At 29.1% G+C, this 9,854-nt stretch overlaps 1 long non-coding RNA gene across 1 annotated transcript; it reads left to right on the forward strand.

The window, feature by feature from the left end:
* The first annotated feature begins 259 nt into the window (after positions 1 to 259).
* On the forward strand, positions 260 to 1,135 carry LOC121993664. Its single transcript, XR_006115353.1, has 3 exons — positions 260 to 429; positions 574 to 698; positions 946 to 1,135. It is a non-coding gene; the product is annotated as an uncharacterized LOC121993664 (long non-coding RNA).
* Positions 1,136 to 9,854: the final 8,719 nt, after the last annotated feature.

Here is a 9,854-nt window from a genome sequence, read left to right on the forward strand (position 1 = left end):
AAACCAATGGCCATCAGTGTCAGCAGTGATCATGTGCCCCGGGGCACGATGCAGCTGTAGGAAGTAGGATAATTAATTCATATAATGAGGGTTTGATTTTTACACTAAACACATCAACTTAACTATCCAATTAATAATCATTAATCACAATCTAATATAAAACTAATTACATCTTATATGAAAAATATGAAGAAGATGTTCATTATATAACTTAAAATTGAGAAATGGTCACCGTTACATATGTATCCTTTTGCCTATAAATATACCACAAGCCATACAACTCCATTCGCACTTCCTATAAGCAGAAGCAGAGCATGGCGCAGCGGCTTGCAAATTTGTTTCTCTTAGTGCTTGTCTTCTACGCTGTCATCGCCATCTCTCCGGCGGCTTTGGCTGCCAGAGTGATGAGTAATCATGCGTTTGTTCAAAGTAAGTTAATCTGATTCGGTTTAACAGTATACAAGTAATTCCATTGTTGGTGAGAAGGAAGTGAATATACAGGTTGTTCTGGTATATCCCTAATAGTTTTCTCTCGCAATTATATTTCTAATAACTGATGGTGCATGCTGTCAGAAAAATTCATCAGCAAGAACGACAATGGTGAATATCCTCCTTCTTATCCATCCGGACAGTATCCGCCAGAATGCACTTATCCTCCCTGTAAACCTTGAAAAGGATAACATCTCGACTAGAATTAGGTATATGTAAACTTCAGAGGCTGGGCATATATCAAATTACATCTTCGTCTGTTAATATATTGTGCTAATTAAATCAACCTATATATATATATATATATATATATGCACAAATTAATATAATCCAATAATCCCAATGATATATACATATAATATACCATGTTAAGTTGTAACTCCACATTTTTTTTCTTTTTAATTTCTTTGCTTTTGTTATTGAGTAATATACTAATATTTGCTTAATTTGTATCAGGTTCGTAACCGTGGCTGTGCTACTGAACCAGTTAATTATAAGGCTGCGGCAAGTGTCCTTAATTCTATGATTATATATGTTGGCTATCTAAGTACTATTATCTTAAATAAAGTTGTCATGTATGGAGTACTTAATTATACTGTTGTATTAGCAATCGTTCAGTATGTTAAATAAAGCCTGTTGCTTTTCAGGAATACAATATATACATAAGTTAGTGCATATGTTAATGGTGCTTCAATTTAAAGAAAAACCATGTTTGCTTGCTTGTAGAATGCATATATAGTTACAATTTTTATCATATGAATCTGTCATGAGATCATCGACGAATGAATCACCCGAGAGTTGCCATTGATATTAACTGAGTCGTCGACATCAAGAACAACAAGGATTTATGGACCACAATAGATAATAAAAAAAATACTATATGTTGTCAAATTAGATGGATCTTGTCAAAATACCATATGTTGAAAGACATAATTATTGTATATTGGAAAATTATGTGGTTTACTCAAGTCAATTTTCTGTCTTATATATAACTATATATAATCCAAATGCAATAGTTGGACCACAATACATAATAAAAAATACCATATATTGTCAAGTCAGATCGATGGATCTTGTCAAAATATCATATGTTGAACGGCATAGTTGTATATTGGAAAATTATGCCCTTTACTCGAGTCAGTTTCCTGTCTTTTATATAACTATATATAATCCAAATGCAATAGTTAGATCACAATACATAATAAGAAAAATACTATATATTGTCAAGTTAGATGGATCTTGTCAAAATACCATAAATTATGCCGTTTACTCAAGTCAATTTCTTGTCTTATATATAACTATATATAATCCAAATGCAATAGTTGGACCACAATACATAATAAAAAATACCATATGTTGTCAAGTTAGATGAGTCTTGTCAAAATACCATATGTTGAACGACGTCATATGTAGCTGCACAACTTATGGCAGTTAACTCGGTAAATTATTTTTAGTAGTCATATTTTCTAACAGAGATAAATCCAAAAAATATTTTTGTAACTGTATATCAACTTGCTAAGAAATGATTTAAAATTATTTCTACTACTGTAGCGTCTTTGCTTTGCTGTTACTCGTGTAGCAGCTACCTGTCGGCTATTAACTGCTACACCTTGTAGCAGCTAACTCTCTATGTAGTTGCCACAACTTGTGGCAGCTAACTCGGTAAGTCATTTTTTTAGTAGCCATATTTTCTAGCAAAGATAAACTTGAAAAATATTTTTGTTGCTGTATATCAATTTGTTAAAAAATAATTTAAAATTATTTCTGCTGCTGCAGTACCTTTGCTTAGCTGTTACAATGTGTAGCAGCTACCTGTTGACTGTTAACTGCTACACCTTGTAGCAACTAACTCTCCATGTAGCTGCCACAACATGTGGCAGCTAACTCGGTAAGTCCTTTTTTTAGTAGCCATAATTTCTAGCAAAGGTAAACCCTAAAAATATTTTTGTAGATGTATATCAACTTGTTAAAAAATGATTTAAAATTATTTCTGCTACTGCATCGCCTTTGCTTTGCTGCTACATGTTGTAGCAGCTACCTGTCGACTGTTAACTACTACACCTTGTAGCAGCTAACTCTCCATGTAGCTGCCACAACTTATGGCAGCTAACTCGGTAAGTCATTTTTTTAGTATCCATATTTTCTAGCAGAGATAAACCCGAAAAATATTTTTGTAGCTGTATATCAACTTTCTAAAGAATGATTTAAAATTATTTCTGTTGCTGCAACACCTTTACTTTGTTGCTACACGTTGTAGCAGCTAACTCTCCATGTACCTACCGCAACTTGTGGTAGCCAACTCGATAAGTCCTTTTTTTAGTAGCCATATTTTCTAGCAAAGATAAATCCTAAAAATATTTTTATAGCTGTATATCAACTTGCTAAAAAATGATTTAAAATTATTTCTACTGTTGCAGCGTCTTTGCTTTGCTACTACACGTTGTAGCAGCTACTTCGACTAATAACTGCTACACCTTATCGTAGCTAACTCTACATGTAGTTGCCACAACTTGTGGCAGCTAACTGGGTAAGTCATTTTTTTAGGAGCCATATTTTCTAGCAAAGATAAACCCATTTTTTTTTGTAGCTGTATATCATCTAGCTAAAATATGATTTAAAATTATTTATGTTGTTGCAGCGCCTTTCCTTTGCTGCTACACATTGTAGCAGCTACTTTGACTAATAACTACTACACCTTATAGCAGCTAACTCTCCATGTAGCTGGCACATCTTGTGGCAGCTAACTTGGTAAGTCGAGTTTTAAGAAGCCATATTTTCTAGAAGAGATGAACCCTAAAAAATTTTTTGTAGCTGTATATCAACTTGCTAAAAATTGATTTAAAATTATTTATACTGTTGTAGCTGTTGGTGCGGTTAGCACTAACGGTCTAACTCAAGTTTTGATGAATGACAAATCAGGTTAAGTTAGGTTCATCGTTATCTAACACTCTGATCGAGTGTGCAGGATAAGTCCAGACAGGTCGACAGGCTGACCGGATGTCTGACAAGAAGTCCAAGCGGGTCGACGGGCTGACCGGACGCTTGGCAAGAAGTCCAGCTAGGTCAACGGGTTGACCGGATAGCTGGCGAGGAGTCCAGACGGGTCGAAGGGCTGACTGGACGTCTGGCAAGTAAGTAAGGTAAGTCACTGGAGGGGAGTGATTGCGAGGATGCGTTCCCGGGAAGGGAACATTAGGCGTCGATCCGGCTTAGATCCATTTCGGATATCTAAGTCGAGATCGTGACTAGATTCCGGTCTCGAAAAGACAGAATCTAAGTCATACTTTTTTTGTTAATTCATTGTGCTAACAATCTGTGTTGCAGGGTATATTTTGCCTCGGACTAACCTTGTTTTGCAAGAGAAGGAATCTCTGGAAAAAGGTGGTCCGGGCGCCCGGAAGGGATCCGGGCGCCTGGAGGCAAGTTTTATCCTCTGCGTCGCCTCGCCACGTGGAGCATCCTGACTGGACTTGCCACGTCGCACCAGGGCGCCCGGAGCAACATATAAAAGAAGCCTCAGGAGTGGAGCTTCTTAAGATCATCTCTCAGAATTCCCAGATTGCTTTGCTGCTCTGTGCTCCAGCGATGCCAACAAAGCTCCGACAACGCGCCCTTGCTCTTTAAGTTTTCTTTTCTGTCGGTACAGCTTTGTGTTTTGTTTCATTAGCATTTCTTGTAGTCTTTTTGTAATCACATTCGAATTGCTAGTGATTGCCCAACGAAGTGGTCAAGGACCACGGGCCTTCGAGTAGGAATCGTCACAGGCTCCGAACGAAGTAAAATCAATTGTGTTCATTTACTTTTCCGCTGCATACTTTTACACTCGAGTTTTCGAATCGATATTCACCCCCCCTCTATCGAACGATCATGGTCCTACAAGTGGTATCAGAGCAGGTACCGCTCTGATTTGGTGCCTTTCATTTTTTCCCTCCAAAACGGTTTTTGAAAAATACATCGCCATCTTTTCACCATTGTTTAGTATTTAAAAAATATTACATTTTCAAAATTTTGAAATAATATTTTTTAAAATATTTTATTAATATTTTAATAATATTTTATTATTTTTTTCGAAAATAGTGAAATATTATTTTTTTCAGCACTACTAATCCAAGACCAAGTCTTGGGATTTTTTTTCTGTTTCTCTGTGTGCAAGAATAATGACTCTTCAAGAAGGACGGAACTCCCACGAACCACCACCATACGATCATGAAGACTTCAACTACTGAAAGCGATTAATGGAATGCTTTTTAGGAAGCGTAGACATCGATTATATGTTAATTTTGAGGAAACCTTCTCAAAACTCGGAACTGAACAAAAAGGTAAGTAACATTATTTGTAATGTTTTACTTAACAATATTTTATGCAGATTAGAAAAGTACAAGAATGCACATGAGCTTTGGACCCAATTGATCAAACTTCACGAGGAGCTCGAGGATCAAGTAAAAATCGAATCCGAACTCGGGTTAGATCCAATCGAAAAGCCTACTGAATTAGGAGTTGCGCTCAAGGTTAGTGATATTTACCAAAATACCCCTACTAATAGTAGTTTAGAAAATATGAGCATTGATCTGGTTATTTCTGAAAATATATGTGAAAATAATGTAGTTGACAATAATTACAAAAATACCCCTAGGATATTATCTGATAAAACAAATCCAATTAATTTAAAAAAATTCAAACTTGAACCTAAACAAATATGAAAACTCAAATGATAGAGATGACAAGGTGAATATTGATCTAGATAAAATTAATAAATTATTTAATAATCTAGACAATATTAATCTAGAAAATCCTATCCAAACCCAAGATAATTTAATTAATAAAAAATTAAATTTTAACGATAAGAATAATCAAATAAATTCCACTAATTATATCAACTTAAAAAATAAAGAAAATATATCAAACACTTTGATAAAATCAAAACTAAATTTAACAAAATTAGAATTAAATGTTAAAAATAACATATTAGATAAAGATAATCTGAAAAATTCAAAATTAACAATTAATAAAAGGTTAAAAGATAAACCTTTAAGGAAATATAATTCAAACAATTTAATTAATTCAAATTTAAAAATGAATAAAAACTTAAATTTTAAACATAAGCTATTAAAGAAAGATAATTCAATTAACCTAATAAAAGTGAAATTGAAAGAAAATTTAAATATTAAATACATTCTCTTAAAGAAAGATAATTTGACTAATTTAATTAATTCAAAATTAAAAACTTGAATCTAAATTACAAATTAAATATTAAATTTTAACCAAAATTTAACTATAATAAACCCAGAACTAAAAACTAAATTAATGGTCAATAATTTAGGAGAGGCTCCAGAATAGTTAGCACCTCCAAAACTAACCTACCCGACAGGGTAACCCTAACCAACCTACTCGAAAAGGGTAACCCCAACCAACCTACCGACAGGGTAATTAGGACTAGTTAAAGAGGGTTCAAGTTTAACTTGAATCATAGTACTGGTGAAGTTTTTTGATGATAGTACGTTGGGGAAGCTTGGACATCGCATGTCTAGAAAGATATGGCTTCAATCTGGTGCATTTGGCCAAGTGGAACCGACCGAAGCTACCTTTAAATGGATCCTAACTAGTTAGACCAAGTTTTAGTACTAAGCTCTGTGGATAGGACTATTCGAAAAACCTCGAAGGCATGGTTACTCTAATGATGTCCAAGTGACTCACCAAGCTTAGAAGCTTATCCGAAGAATGCCAATTTGTTGAGACCAAAGCTAAACCTGAATCTAACTCAAGTTAAACCAAACTCTGTAATAAAATCTAATTCATCTCACAAAATTAATTAAAATTTTCAAATGAAATTAATTAATTTTAAACAAGGAGATGAACAATTCATTTTAAACTAAATTAATTAATTTAAAATCTAATTAAATTAATTCATCGGGTGAGATGAACAAGGATTAAATTAATTAATTTTCAAACTAAATTAAAATTTGAATTTCAAATTAAAATTAAATTTTGAATTTCAAATTAAATTAAAATTAATTAAAATTAAATTAAATTAAATTAAATTAAATTAAAATTAAATTAAAATTAAATTTTTTAAATTTATCTTAAAAATTAAACTTAATTTTTTTTAACTTAAAAATTTATTTTAACCTAAAAACTATTTTAAATGAAAAATTCATTTTAACCTAAAAATTATTTTAACTTAATTATTTAAAAAAACATTTTAAAAAAAATTTCTTTTAAAAATTACTTTAAAAAAAACTTTGAAAACTATTTTAAAAAAATTCTTTAAAAACTATTTTAAAATTCTTTAAAAACTATTTTAAAAAATTCTTTAAAAAATTATTTTAAAATTCTTTAAAAACTCGTTTAAAAATTATTTAAAAATTATTTTAAAATCCTTTAAAAACTCTTTTAAAAATTCTTTAAAAAATTATTTTAAATTCCTTTAAAAACTCATTTAAAAATTCTTTAAAAATTATTTTAAAATACTTTAAAAACTCTTTTAAAAATTCTTTAAAAATTATTTTAAAAATTCTTTAAAAATTATTTTAAAAATTCTTTAAAATCTCTTTTAAAAATTCTTTAAAATTTCTTTAAAAACTCTTTTAAAAATTCTTTAAAAATTATTTTAAAAATTATTTTAAAAATTCTTTAAAAACTCTTTTAAAAATTCTTTAAAAATTATTTTAAAATTCTTTAAAATCTCTTTTAAAAATTCTTTAAAAATTATTTTAAAAATTATTTAAAAACACTTTTAAAAATTCTTTAAAAATTATTTGAAAAATTCTTTAAAAACTCTTTTAAAAATTCTTTAAAAATTATTTTAAAATCCTTTAACTACTCTTTTAAAAATTCTTTAAAAAATTATTTTAACATTCTTTAAAAACTCTTTTAAAAATTCTTTGAAAATTATTTTAAAAATTCTTTAAAAACTCTTTTAAAATTTCTTTAAAAATTATTTAAAAATTCTTTAAAAACTCTTTTAAAAATTCTTTAAAAATTATTTTAAAATTCTTTAAAAATTCTTTTAAAAATTCTTTAAAAATTATTTAAAAAATTCTTTAAAAACTATTTTAAAAATTCTTTAAAAATTATTTTAAAATTCTTTAAAAACTCTTTAAAAAATTCTTTGAAAACTATTTTAAAAATTCTTTAAAAACTATAATAAAATTCTATTAACTTAAAAAAAAATAGTAATAATAATAAATTATTTCTATAGATTATTTTCACTTTAAAAATTATTATTTTGACTTTAAACTCATTTTTAATCTTAAACATCATTGTAACCTTAAAGTTATTTTTTAATTTAACTTAACTGAAAATTAAATCTTAAATTAAAACTTAATATTGAAATTACAATTAAAATTAAAAATTTTAACTTAAACTTAAATTTTAACTTAAACTTAAATTAACCACTAATATTAATTTAAATCTAAAATCAAAACTGAATCAAACGTATGTTAATTGACATAATACATATTATAAAAATTATTTTAAATTCTTTTTAAATGTTGTTCTAGAAATCCCTTTAAAAAAAAAATTAATAAATAAATAAAAATAATAATAATAATTATAACTAACACTTTCATTTACCAACTCAATCAGGTAATATGAAATTTAAATTATTTCACTAAGTATTAAATTATTAAATCAAGTAAAAACTAATCAATAAATTATTGATAATGCTTAACTGTTATTGAATTAATAAAATCTTATCTTATTTAACCTTAAACTAAAGTAAGCGTCTGAATCTAAAATTAATTAATAATTGATTAATCAAATTTAAATAAACAGTTATACCAAGGATACAAAGATAATAATATAAGTGTTACTAAATTAGACAAATGTGTTAGGGCTTTGAAATTTAACACAACTAAACCTTAGTATTAACTTAAAGGGGAGATATTAAATTAAGGGGAGTAACAAATTCAGGGGGAGGTTCAATTTTTTATTTTTATCAAACTTTCTATTTAAATCCCCTAGAAGAATTAATAAATTAAGGGAGAGTAATAAATTAAAGGAGTATCTAATTCAGGGGGAGGTTTATTTTGTTAATCTCCTTAAGTGTTATTTTTTTTCTCTTTAAAATATCTTTAGAAAATTCTATCCCAATTACTTTGAAAATCTTATATTAAATATTCTTAGCAAATATTTTCAAAAGCTTTATTTTAAATATCAGGTTTAGGGGAGGATTAAATCAATACTTAGCACCTAAATTATTTTCTCCACCTTAATTTTTTTTTTTTTGAAATTGAATTTCGGTTTTCAAATTTAAAGGTTTTACAAACCTAGTCAGTATTGAAAAGTAGATTTTTTTTCAAACTTAGTTTTGAAATCCTTAATCTTGAGAACTTATCTTTATAAACCTATTCTTGAAAACTAGTTTCTCTAAAACTAAATTCTTCAATTTGACTTTATAAACTAAGGTTTTGAAAATTGAATCTTTTGCAAACTCAGTCTTGAAACTTTGATTTTGAAAACTCATGGTTGAAAAGTGTTTCAAAGTTGAAACGTATTTTGAAAATTTAAACCTTGAAATTTTGGTTTTAATAATTCATGTTTGAAAAGTGTTTTAAAAGTTGAAACTTACTTTGAAAATTTGATCTTAAAATTTGTAACTTATAATCCCATGTTTGGAAATTAGAATATCTAAACTTAGCATTCCTAAACTTAAGCTTGAAAATTAGCTTTCAAAAATTTCTCTTAAGTTTACAAAGTCAATTAATTTTGCAGATATTATCTTTCAAAATTACTCAAAATGTACTAAATACTAAGTTATGTTGTTAAATTAGCTATTTTCAAAACTTAGTTATTTTACAAAAGTTAAGAAACAAAAGCTAAATTACTATTTAAACTCCCCCAAGTTACCTTGACATTTTTTTTTTACAAGTTTTACTTTTTCTGCATTCCAAAATTACTTGGCTTATGCCCGTATTTGATGAATGCCAAAGGGGGAGAGATATGTGGTTAAGTTAGAGCAACTAAATGCAAACTTGAAAAACTAACTTAAAACCTTAAAAACCTCGAAAATCATGCTTGATTTTTGCATATATTTATCACTAACTTAACCAGGTTGTCATTCAATCAAAAAGGGGGAGATTGTTGGTGCGGTTAGCACTAACGGTCTAACTCAGGTTTTGATGATTGACAAATCAGGTTAAGTTAGGTTCATCGTTATCTAACACTCTGATCGAGTGTGCAGGATAAGTCCAAACAGGTCGACGGGCTGACCGGATGTCTGGCAAGAAGTCCAAGCGGGTCGACGGGCTGACCGGACGCTTGACAAGAAGTTCATCTAGGTCAACGGGCCGACCGGATAGCTGGCGAGAAGTCCAGACGGGTCGAAGGGCTGACCGGACGTCTGGTAGGTAAGTAAGGTAAGTCAC

Source organism: Zingiber officinale, chromosome 6A, assembly GCF_018446385.1.
Source record: "Zingiber officinale cultivar Zhangliang chromosome 6A, Zo_v1.1, whole genome shotgun sequence".
NCBI classification, from domain to species: domain Eukaryota; kingdom Viridiplantae; phylum Streptophyta; class Magnoliopsida; order Zingiberales; family Zingiberaceae; genus Zingiber; species Zingiber officinale.